This window comes from Equus quagga, chromosome 12 (assembly GCF_021613505.1).
Source record: "Equus quagga isolate Etosha38 chromosome 12, UCLA_HA_Equagga_1.0, whole genome shotgun sequence".
Classification (NCBI taxonomy): domain Eukaryota; kingdom Metazoa; phylum Chordata; class Mammalia; order Perissodactyla; family Equidae; genus Equus; species Equus quagga.
The window spans coordinates 99,514,147-99,525,572 of record NC_060278.1 but is presented as its reverse complement, the minus strand read 5'-3'; the positions used below and the strand labels follow the sequence as shown (position 1 = coordinate 99,525,572).

General features: G+C 47.5%; 1 long non-coding RNA gene and 3 other non-coding genes across 4 annotated transcripts; all 4 read right to left on the bottom strand.

The window, feature by feature from the left end:
* Positions 1 to 6,878: 6,878 nt before the first annotated feature.
* On the bottom strand, positions 6,879 to 11,090 carry LOC124248397 (uncharacterized). The gene is made up of 5 exons (XR_006891030.1): positions 10,933 to 11,090; positions 10,484 to 10,600; positions 9,127 to 9,191; positions 8,668 to 8,755; positions 6,879 to 7,075 (listed from the first exon to the last, which is right to left on the bottom strand). It is a non-coding gene; the product is annotated as an uncharacterized LOC124248397 (long non-coding RNA).
* Positions 8,893 to 8,984, bottom strand: LOC124249276 (small nucleolar SNORD12/SNORD106). The gene has a single exon (XR_006891341.1). It is a non-coding gene; the product is annotated as a small nucleolar SNORD12/SNORD106 (small nucleolar RNA).
* Positions 9,268 to 9,358, bottom strand: LOC124249279 (small nucleolar SNORD12/SNORD106). The gene has a single exon (XR_006891343.1). It is a non-coding gene; the product is annotated as a small nucleolar SNORD12/SNORD106 (small nucleolar RNA).
* LOC124249277 (small nucleolar SNORD12/SNORD106) lies at positions 10,667 to 10,757 on the bottom strand. The gene has a single exon (XR_006891342.1). It is a non-coding gene; the product is annotated as a small nucleolar SNORD12/SNORD106 (small nucleolar RNA).
* Positions 11,091 to 11,426: the final 336 nt, after the last annotated feature.

Sequence of the window (11,426 nt, the reverse complement as noted above, 5' to 3'; positions counted from 1 at the left end):
GGTTTTATCCAGGACAGGAAGCTGCTTCTCACCCTTGTATCGTTCTGTTATCACTGGGATTTTGGTAGGATGCTGCTCTCGGATAAGTCGGACATTTTCTACTCTTTGTGTCGCCGGGCGGGGTACCCCACCTGGGGCCCCAGGCCGGAGGAATTGGGTCCTTGGGCCCCCTCAGGAAAGAATTCAAGCGAGAGCCACAGAATAAAGTACAAAACAGTTTTAGTAAGCAAGACTTAGGTAAAGGAAAGGGAGAGGCCGCAGAGGGCCTGTGCTGTGTCGGAAAGCAGAGAGACAGCTTTGAGCTGGGTTGAAGGGGATTTTTTATGGGACTTTAAAAGGAAGTGGATGCAGCAGCTGGGGATGGGACCCCAGGATGCGTGATCAGCTGGCTGATTGGTTCTGGAACTGTATGCTCAGTTTGTGGTCCCGCTGCAAACCGAGTGGTTTCCAGCAGGCGTGGACGGGCTGCTGACTTGCTCTATGTTACAGGATGTGTGGCGGACTTCAGGCGGGTGTGGCTTCCTTTATGTGCAGACTTGTGTCACCTAGGGCCCCACCTAGCCCACCAAGATGCCTGTCTCATTTATTCTGAGGTGCAGGAGGCTGGGGGGGGGCAGTGAGGCCAGTGGGGGGGGGGGGGGGGGGAGGTGATCATCCCAGCTGCTCCAGGCAGCAGCAGCGGGTGGCCAGAACAGCTATTCCTAATTCAACACTTACTCTGTGCCAAGTGCTACACTAAGCATTTTGACATATCTCGTTTGATCCTCACCGGATCCCAAGAGGAAGGTAATGTTGTTATGGCCATTTTATAGATGGGCAATCTAGAGCTAAGAGCAGGTAGAAGTCACAAGCTGTCTGCCAGGAGCTAGGACTAATCACAGGCGCAGAAGCATTTGTGAAATTGCTCTGCTCCCAGCCAACAAGGAGCGAGGTGCAGGGGCGACAACATCACCTCCCAGCTGGAATTCTGGAAGATGGTCTGTGAATCCCTTGTCTTTCTCCACAGCCTGTTGGGAATGCCTGTGATTTCATTCATGGTCTGAAGCCAAAGCCTTTGCAAGGCAGCAGAGCATAGAAATTAGGGGCCCAGGATGGAGTTCAAATCCCAGCTGTCGCTTCCAAGGTGTGTGACCTCAAGTAAGTCACTAAACCTTTCTGAGCCTCAGTTTTCCTATCTATAAAATAGGATAGTAAGGAACAGGGTTGGGAGGCTGGCCTGGTGGCGCAGTGGTTAAGAGCACATGTTCCTCTTCGGCGGCCCAGGGTTCACCGGTTCGGATCCTGGGTGCGGACATGGCACCACGTGGCAACCCATGCTGTGGTAGGCGTCCTACGTATCAAGCAGAGGAAGATGGGCACAGATGTTAGCTCAAGGCCAGTCTTCCTCGGAAAAAAGAGGAGGATTGGCAGATGTTAGCTCAGGGCTAATCTTCCTAAAAAAAACAAAAAGGAACAGGGTTGGGCTATAGATTAAAGGAGATAAATAATTAATGCAATATTGCACATGGTAAGTACTCCATGAACACATTTCTTCTTCTTCTTCTATTTCTCCAACACAGACTTTATCCTACCTCAAAGTGGCAGGTAGATTTCTTTAGTCACTAAGAATTGTGTCCCTACTATGTGCCAGACCCTGGGCTAAGCACTTTACAGACATAATTTTATTGAACCTTACAACTCTCTAAAGTAGGAATTATTACAAACCGCATTTCACAGATGAGGAAACTGAGGCTTAAAGAGGTGAAGTAATTTGCCCAAGATCCCCCAGCTAAGAGGACAAAGAAGTAGGATGAGACTGAAGGATCAAATGTTTGGTGGGACTGAAGGTAGGGAGACAGGATGCAAAGAGTTTGAACATTTAAGGCCCACCGTTGCCCCTGGAGCTCAGGGAAGTAGTGACAGCAAAGCCAAGAGACTTGAGGTGAGTGGACGCTCTCTAGGGAGCTTCTCTGGCCCCTGGCTGTAGGCATTTAGGGCCACTTCTGACCTCAGAGGTGTCTCGCCAACAAGGAAGTCCCACAAAAGCATTTGAACTTTTAAGAGCCAGAGATTGACTCCTCCCTGTATCCTTAGACTGTATTTAAGTAATTGGTTGCAATTAAGCCAAGGGTTACAAACTCAAGAACCAGATTTTTTTGAAGAAGAAGATTAGCCCTGAGCTAACTACTGCCAATCCTCCTCTTTTTGCTGAGGAAGACTGGCCCTGAGCTAACATCCGTGCCCATCTTCCTCTACTTTATATGTGGGACACCTACCACAGCATGGTGTGCCAAGCAGTGCCATGTCCGCACCCGGGATCCGAACCGGCGAATCCTGGGCTGCTGAGAAGCAGAACGTGAGCACTCAACCACTGTGCCCAGGGCCAGCCCCAAGAGCCACACTGACAGGGTTCAAGTCCTGGCTCTGCCACTTACGAGCTGTGTTGACCTTAGGCAAGTCATTTCACCCCGGAGACTGTTCCTTCAACTGTCAAATGAAGTTAAGAATGCAACCTGTCTCAGAGGATTGTTGGAAGAATAATGTTTTATTACATGGAAAGAACTGTTGTTCAATAAATGTTGGCTATTCTTACTATTATCACTACTACAGGGGCAGGGATGTAAAGAGGGAAGTGGAATGGTGGAGACCGTGGGATCTGGAAAGCCCAGTACCTGCCCAAAGTGATGGGCATTATTCAGTCACAGCCAATTATAACCAGGCAGGAAAACGGGTCCACTATGGCCAGATCTTCCAGTTTTCCATGAGAAGCCACACTGGCATCCTTTCAACTCTCCAAACACAACATCCAACTGGCATGTTTTTGCCTCCACTGGCCTGGAGCATTCCATCCTGCTGATATTCACACCACTCACTCCCTGATCTCTTTCCGCTCCATACTCAAATCTTCACCTTTACACGTCCACATCTATGCCTTCCACCCCCTTTAGTTTTCTCCATTGCATTTACAATTAAATAGCATACTATTATTTATTATTGTTTTTCCCTCCACTAGCAATCATCTCCCATGTGGGCAATAATTTTTTTTTTTTTACTATCATATCTTCAGCACCTAGAACAGGGCCTGGAACATGGTAGGTACTCGATAAATATTTATGGGATGAATTATGTGAATACATTCTTTCTTCCTTTCTTTTTTTTTAAAGATTGGCACTTGAGCTAACATCTGTTGCCAATCTTTTTTTTTTTCTTCTTCTTCTCCCCAAAACCCCCTAGTACACAGTTGTATATTCCAGTTGTACGTCCTTCTGGCTCTGCTATGTGGGACGCCACCTCAGCATGGCTTGATGAGTGGTACTAGATCCGTGCCCAGGATCCAAACCAGCGAAGCCCTGGGCCGCCGAAGTGGAGCACACAAACTTAACCACTCGGCCACGGGGCTGGCTCCCATTCTTTCTTTAAGAAACATTCTGTGGGCCCCAAAATGGGTGTTTGGGCTGCCAGCTTGTGAACGATGATTCGAAGAATCATTTAGTCATTTTCGCCTTATGGAGCATCTACTATGTGCAAGGAATAGGTCTAGAAACCACAGGGGACGTAAAGAACAGAAAACACTCCTTGTTCTAGTAGAAGGCAGTGAGTTGGAGAGAGAAAAGGAGGGGCTTTGGAGTCAAACAGGGCAGAATCTTGAGGAGTAAAGGAACACTTATAACTCTGCTTGGAACACAGAAAGAGCTTCCCAAATGCTTGCTCTCATGTAGAGCTGGGGAACCGTGGCTCTTTGAGCCCTAATTCCTCATCTGTGCAATTGGGATAAGAATCATGCCGGTTCTGTCCTCACAGGGCTGTCTGGTGAGTAATGCAGTGTGCACGTCAAGTGACTTAGCAGAGTCCAGACACAAGGCAGGCGTCTGATTCACTCTTTCACTTAACAAATATTGATTGAGTGGCCTACCACATGCGATATGCACTGTGCCACGAGCTGCGGAGGGGCCACAAAGGAGGCAGAGATGCTACCTACGTGGAGTCCTGGATTAATGAGGGGGAGACACACCATAAACGAATATGCTATATTACTACACATACAATGCATACGTACTATATACGCATAGGCACTATTTATTAGGCAGTGATCAGTAATACAAAGAAAAATACAAGGTAAGGGAATAGAAAGTGGCAGGGAAGATTATTCTAGATAGGTCCCCAGAGAATGGGACATTTGAGTAAACACCTAAAAGACAAGGAAGGAAACCATGCAAAGATCTAGAGTGCCTAGGGCTGGTCATTCCAGGCAGAGGGAACAGCAAGTGCAAGGATCCTGAGGTAAGAGTGATCCTAAAGTGATGGAGGAGGAGTCAGGAGGCTGAAAGATTGAAAGAGAAGTGTGGAAATTAATAAAAGAGGGGCTGCCCGGTGGCACAGCAGTTAAGTGTGCACGTTCCATTTTGGCATCCTGGGGTTCACTGGTTGGGATCCTGGGTGCAGACATGGCATCGCTTGGCAAGCCATGCTGTGGCAGGCGTTCCACATATAAAAAGTAGAGGAGGATGGGCATGGATGTTAGCTCAGGGCCAGTCTTCCTCAGCAAAAAGAGGAGGATTGGCAGCAGATGTTAGCTCAGGGCTAATCTTCCTCAAAAAAAAAAAAAAGAAGAAACCTTAACTAAATCAGAGTCAGGAAGACCTATAGGGGGAGCTCTCATGCCCTATCATACATGGTCCACTACACCAAAGAGGAAAAGAGATGGAAGCCTACATCTTCAACAGGAAGTACAACTATTTTACTGAAGGGAGATTTCTCTCCCCACCTAGACACAGCCCAGCCAGAGATGCAGATGCCTCCCTGAACTGTTACTTTCCCCCAATGGACTTTCCTTTAGAACAGCGCCTCCCTACTCCCCCTTCTTCTCTACAACAGCAGCTCACCTTTGTTTTCTGAATTTGCCTATGGTTCACCATAGCATGCACATCCCAAGTTTCTTTTGGCTATTCCTGAATAAACTTGTTTTGAGGATAAAATAAGAGGCTAATTGGCTTTTTAAGTTAAGAGCAGGGAGACGAGGTCAGACTGTAAGGGAGAGGAGGTGCAGGATATTGACTCTGGCTTTTACCCTGCATGAGGTCTGGAGACCTTGGAGAGTTTTGATCAGGACAGGGGCTTGATCTTTGGTTTTCAAGATCCCTCTGGGTGCGTAAGAATAGACTATAGCAGGCAATGGTGGAAGTAGACCAGTTATCAAAGCTTGGGTGGTGGTGGCTTGGATCAGGAGGTAGCAAGATGGGTGAATTTCAGATGAATCTTGAAGGGAGAACCAATAGGATTTGCTGATGGCTTCACAAGGGGAATGAGAGAGCAAAATGTCAAACTCCAAAATTGTTGGCCTGAGCAACTATACTGACAGTGTTGCCAACACTGGGGATAAAAATGATTGTGGGAGGTGCAGCCTTGGTGGCGAGAGATCAGTCTTGGAAATGTTAAGTTCAAGTTGAGTGCAAGAAGGGAAACACAAGACAAACCTGGAAATGTAGGTTGGGGCCACACATAGAGCATTGAATGTCCTGACAAGGAGCTGAGGAAGTGAGTTGGCTGATGCAGTTAATGACGTGCAAGAGGTCAAGCCCATTACAGAGAGGGTGTTTGATTATGGAGCTCTGTATTTACTGTTGGGTGAATTATCCCCCAAACTTAGTGCCTTGAAAGATATTTAATCTCCTTTTCTGTAAATTGGGAATCCAGGCATGGTTTAGGTGGGGCATCTCAAGGTCTCAGACATCAAGGTGTCAGGAAGGATTCTAGTCCCCAAGGATTGACTGGGGAAGTATCTGCTTACAAACTCAAGTTGGGGCAGAACTCAGTTCCCTGCACACTGTCAGCTGGAGGCCACTGTTTCTTGCTGTGGACATCAACACAGAAGCTTGCTTCATCAAAGCGAGCAGGCCAAGGAATGGGGAAACACAGGATGCGAACTAGCAAGGCAGACATCTGTTATAACCCATCTCAGGAGTGACAGCCTCTCTTCTGCAGCTTTCTATTCACAGGAAGCACTAGGCCCAGCACACTCAAGACGAAGGATCACGTCAATACCAGGAACCATTTTAGAATGCACAATACAAACGGCCAGTTGGGGCGGGAGGATGCACAACACTGGAACCCCAACTTTCTCAAGTTAAGACTCTCAGACAACATACCTCAAAACTCTGTGGTGGGGAAGGGGGACAGGAGTTAAATGAAACCAAACTGACCATGAGGCATTAAACCTGTCTGGGATTTTCCATCGTTAAACATTAAACGCCTGCATAAATGTACAAGTGTGAGATCTGCCCTCCACCTATTCTTTACCCCTGCTGACCTCTGTAGACACTTGGTTTAGAGAACCATTCTCGCTGCTTCTTTATTTCCAATGACCAAATACAACAGGACTTTGATTTAAAGATTTTTTCTTCTTTCTCCAGATAGGAAGGCTACAAAGTTAGAAATTTTAATAATTGAGGGGCTGAGCGTTGGTGCAGCAGTTAAGTTCGCACGTTCCGCTTCTCCGTGATCCCGGGTGTGGACACGGCACCGCGTGGCAAGCTATGCTGTGGCAGGCGTCCCACATACAAAGCGGAGGAAGATGGGCACGGATGTTAGCTCAGGGCCAGTCTTCCTCAGCAAAAAGAGGAGGAATGGCAACAGTTAGCTCAGGGCTAATCTTCCTCAAAGAAAAAAACAAAACAGAAACTTTAGTAATTTAAAAAGTTTAGGAGCCCCCGGTGGCTGTGGGGTTAAGTTTGAGCGCTCTGCTTTGGTGGCACAGGGTTTTGCTGGCTCGGATCCTAGATGCGGACCTAGCACCACTCACTGAGCCATGCTGGGGGGGAATGTCACATAACAGAGCCAGAAGAACCTACCAACTGTGTGTAGGGGTGCTACAGGGAGAAGAAAAAGACTGACGACAGATGTTAGCTCAGGTACCAATCTTTAATAAAAAAAAGTTTAATAATAATCCTTGATTCTTCAAAATGGGCAGTTTTCAACTTTGTAGACAGTTCTCAAGTTACACAATAACCTTGTGGACAGATTCAACCACCTTCCTCAGGTAAACACAGGGTCAATCTTTGTCAAGAGTCCTTGTATTCCAACTCCAGTTGAGAAACACCTTAAAAGACAGACAGATTACAATCAGTACTTCATTCTGATGTAAAGGGCTACTTGTTTGGGATGTGGAAGCAACTGGTTAAGACTTCAGGTGCATAATCAAGTACCAGACCACGGAGACTTCCCGTCTCAGGAGTCAACCTGTCTCTTCGGCCCCTCCTTGAAGCCTGTGTTGTACCTGATGTCAAACTTTTCATTCTCAATCTAAACCCTTTCTATCACAGGAAATACAGGTAGAGACAAATCAACGACCACACCAAAAGGTTTTTAGTTGACTCTAGAGGGACATGATACAAAGGAATGCATACACAAGAGACACTTTAGGGACAAATGGGACATGTGAATACAGAGTGGGTAAACAGATATTAGGGAACTAGTAACATTATTATCAAGGATCAGTTTGGAGAACAGTCTAATTTCTAGATTAATTTAGAGAAATTCAAATGAACAATCTGGGGATTAAGGATTATAAAACAAACAACTTACTTTCAAACAGCAAAAACTATGCATTTATAAACAGACAAAGAAAAAACTTTAAATTTAAAGTAACAAGCAATCATTGACATTAATTCCAACTCTTCTGCATGTTTGAGATTTTTTCATAAATTGGGGAATTAGGAAGCACATCTATTATAGCAATCACCCACCCTATACTCAAGGGCTGGAGGAAAGCTGACTGGTGTTGCTCATTTCCCCCTCCATCAATTAAGGATACTAGGCATGGCAGGGAACAGTGTAACTCAGGGACCATTTCGGCAAAAGCAGCCACTAAGTTAACAGAATTGAGGGCTGTACAGCTTTAAAGGCATACAACCAAGGCCTGCCTGATTCAATCAGACAGGTCTGCCTTAAATGGTTCCCTTAATCAGCAAGGCTATCTGGGGAAATAAGTTCCAGTCACTAACCATCAGCCATGGAGGTGCACACTGCCTAGTACCCAAAGGATACAGAAAGGGGCTGTTAGTTTCCATTTTAAAAGATGGGGGCAGGAAACGTAGGCTTAAATAGCCTATCTCCTTGACTTGCTCACTTTGATGAAGCAAGCTGTCATAGTGAGGCAGCCCAGGCAGCACGGAAGTGACAGTGGCCTCCAGCCAATAGCTAGGAACTCAATCTTTCAAAAATTACAATCCATTTGAATCCCAATTGGAAAATGACTAGATTTCCTTATCTTGTAATACACCTGCCAAAGCAGAAATTAACTGTTTTTTTTCCTTCCTTGCAAGATCTAACAGTACCAATAGCTCAACAGTCCTGCTAAGGACTTAATTCTCCCCTCCTGTTTTATATACCCGCCTTGGGGGTTATTCACAAGTGGGCGAACACCTATCCTGGGGGCTGCTCTTTTTTCCTGAGGAAGATTGGCCCTGAGCTAACATCTGTTCCCATCCTCCTCTGTTTTCTATGTGGGACGCCACCACAGCATGACTAGAGCAGATATGTCTGTGCCCATGATCTGAACCTGTGAACCCCGGGCTGCCAAAATGGAGCATGCAAATTTTAACCACTACATCCTAGGTGGCCCCTATTCTGGGCACATTTAATAATCATTTTATTAGGGGACTGACACTTGGGTAACACCATTTACCTCACCTGTTACAGGACATACTGAATCAAGTCGAGAGGAAGATCAGGCTGCAGTCAACCTTCTTCCTGCCCTGTGGCACACATGGCTCCTGACCTGCAGGAAGTTAACAGATGAAGCCAAGATGAATGACTTGAACGCTGGGGGGTAAAACCCAATCCCACCAAAAAACCTGAGAGAGAAAGCAGTCTGCTAGTGGCAAGCAGAAAATGAGGACAGAAATTATCACTGGGGCCAATGCATCAGACAAAACTGGCTAATAGTTCAGTGAGATCAACAGGGTCGATCTGATGGGGAAAAAAGTTATGTCATCACCTGCAGTGGCCAAATTGGAATTAGAAAGTAGACACAAGGTGGGTATGCCCATCTTTTCAGAGAAAAGCAGTTACTACCTCCTCCGTTCTCCAGCTCCTGTCTACTCAGCCACGTGGGCATGGGCACTTAGGAGACATGTGGACGTCACTTACCAATCCTTTCCCACTCCCAGATTCATCCTGGCCCATTCCAAGTGTGCTTTCTGCCAACAGCAAACCTGAGATGAAAACACCGAAATGTGAGCTCTGATCAGCTAGATGCCCAAGAGAGTAGCGGACAGAGGAGCTGCTCAAGCTGGCATATCAGACAGAAACTGGCTTAGAGAAGTTAGATCAACATGGTCGATCTGTCGGGGAAAAAAGTTCAGTCATCATATATGCCAGTAGGAAGCTCTTGGCCTCCACACAAAGAGCTCTGAATCAGGACTAAGATTTTGGTGGTCCACTTTCATACGAGCAGAATCTTTCAATACTTGAGCACTTCTGTGTCCTATTGTTAGAAATATGAAACTACCATCTAAGAAAAACATCCCTGCCTTCTGAGGGTACGTGATAGAAGCCCGAGTGACGGGCAAGAGCTGTGGGGAAATGGTCAGCTTTTTCTAATGGGAGACGTGACTGCAGGGTTGTGACCAAGTGTCAGGATGTTACATTTTAATGTGAGAGGTCATCACTAAAAACCTGACTAAAAGGAACACTCTGGGACACAAAGTTTACAAAAAAATGTGTCCCTCAAGTCTGCCCGCCATAAGGCGTCATTCCCGGACTCAAGCGAATTTAATTAAATGCTAGGCAGTTGGTAATCAGTTTGAGTGGCTAAGTCAACAGAAACACACATTTGGCTTTCCTTTAGAAAATGCCCCATTAGGGGCCGGCCACGTGGCCGAGTGGTTAAGTTCGAGCGCTCTGCTGCAGCGGCCCAGGGTTTTGCCAGTTCGAATCCTGGGCGGGGACATGGCACCGCTCATCAGGCCATGCCAAAGGGGTGTCTCAGGTGCCACAACTAGGACCCACAACTAAAAACACACAACTATGTACCAGGGGGCTCTGGGGAGAAAAGGGGGGAAAAAGCCACATTATCCATCCACTTGGAAATTTAAGGGCACAAGAAAGCTGTTTATCAAGAACACATTAAGGAACAGCATCCCGAGGTGTGCTTCTAGAGGTATTAAACCACGTATTAACAGAGTATTAAAAAGACTCCTAAGTCTTTAACACCTAGACCCCAGGTGCAAAAACAAATAATAACACCTATTCACTTTAGAAAGATAACTCCATCTTGGAGAATTCTTTCTCTTAAGCCTGTTTCTTCACCAATAACATTTAGGTCCATTTTTGAGAATTATAATAAAATGAAGCATCCAGAAAACCTTAAAGAACACCTAGCACCTGAAAGATGCTTAACAGAAATTAGCTACCATTAGCCAATTTATTCCCAAATTCGCCTAGCGAACTCAGAGGCTCCTCAGAGCACACGTTTCCTACAACAGCCCAGGAGACACATGCTTACCCCAGAGATCAGGAGACTGAAGGCTGTAGATGTCTACACGGCGTTCTCATCGAGGCCCAGCAGCGACCCCCTCCTCCAAGATCCATTCCGTACCCTCTGACCACGCTAACCTGCGAACTAACAAAGAAAGGGCATAGATCGCCATCTTTCCACGGTCGAAAGAACATAGCCGGGCCTTGTAAGGCTGGTGCATCAGAACTAACTGGCAAGTGTTCAACGACATCAACACTGTCGATCTGATGGGGAAAAAAGTGAAGTCATCCTTTACACCAGCCAAGGACTCGTCGGGTCCGTACATATGGCGAGGGTTGTTCCAGCTGTAACTGACCTCCCCCACCGCCCTACGGCCTATTTACGCTGAGAGCACAGGCAGCCACCGGCAAGGGCGATGGCAGAGGGAAAAGGAGGAACAGAGATCTCGAAGCGAAAACAGCGGGGTCTCCACTCACCACACACAGCACTCAACCCGGGCTCCCAGGGTAGGACGCCGTCGGACTAGGAAGCACCAGCGGAAGACTACCAAGTAAGGTGCCGCAAACGGAAAAGGACTATAAGCGTGGCGGCCCTCCCTTATATAACCAGAGGGGGCTCTCGCGTCTGCGCACTGGGCCCTCGGCTCTTCCCCATCAGCCCCGCGCCGCGCGGGGCCATCTGGGAAATGTAGTCTCCGAAGGTACCTAATGGTCGTCAAGGAAGCTCTAGCCTGCCCCTTTCCCGTACGCACGGGGCCAGCCGGGCTCGTCGGCCTCGCCGCCATGTCGCGCTTCACACACACCAAGCCGCCCGCCGGCTTCCCCCTCCTTTGGAGATGGCTGACGTCCGCGAAGGCCTCGGGTGCTGTTAACTCGGCCCCCGCAGGCCCCTCCCCTCAGCCGCGCCCGCCTGCGCCCGCGGGCCCCGCCGCCGGGGGGCGCTGAAGCGACGCCCACCGGTCGGCCCGCCC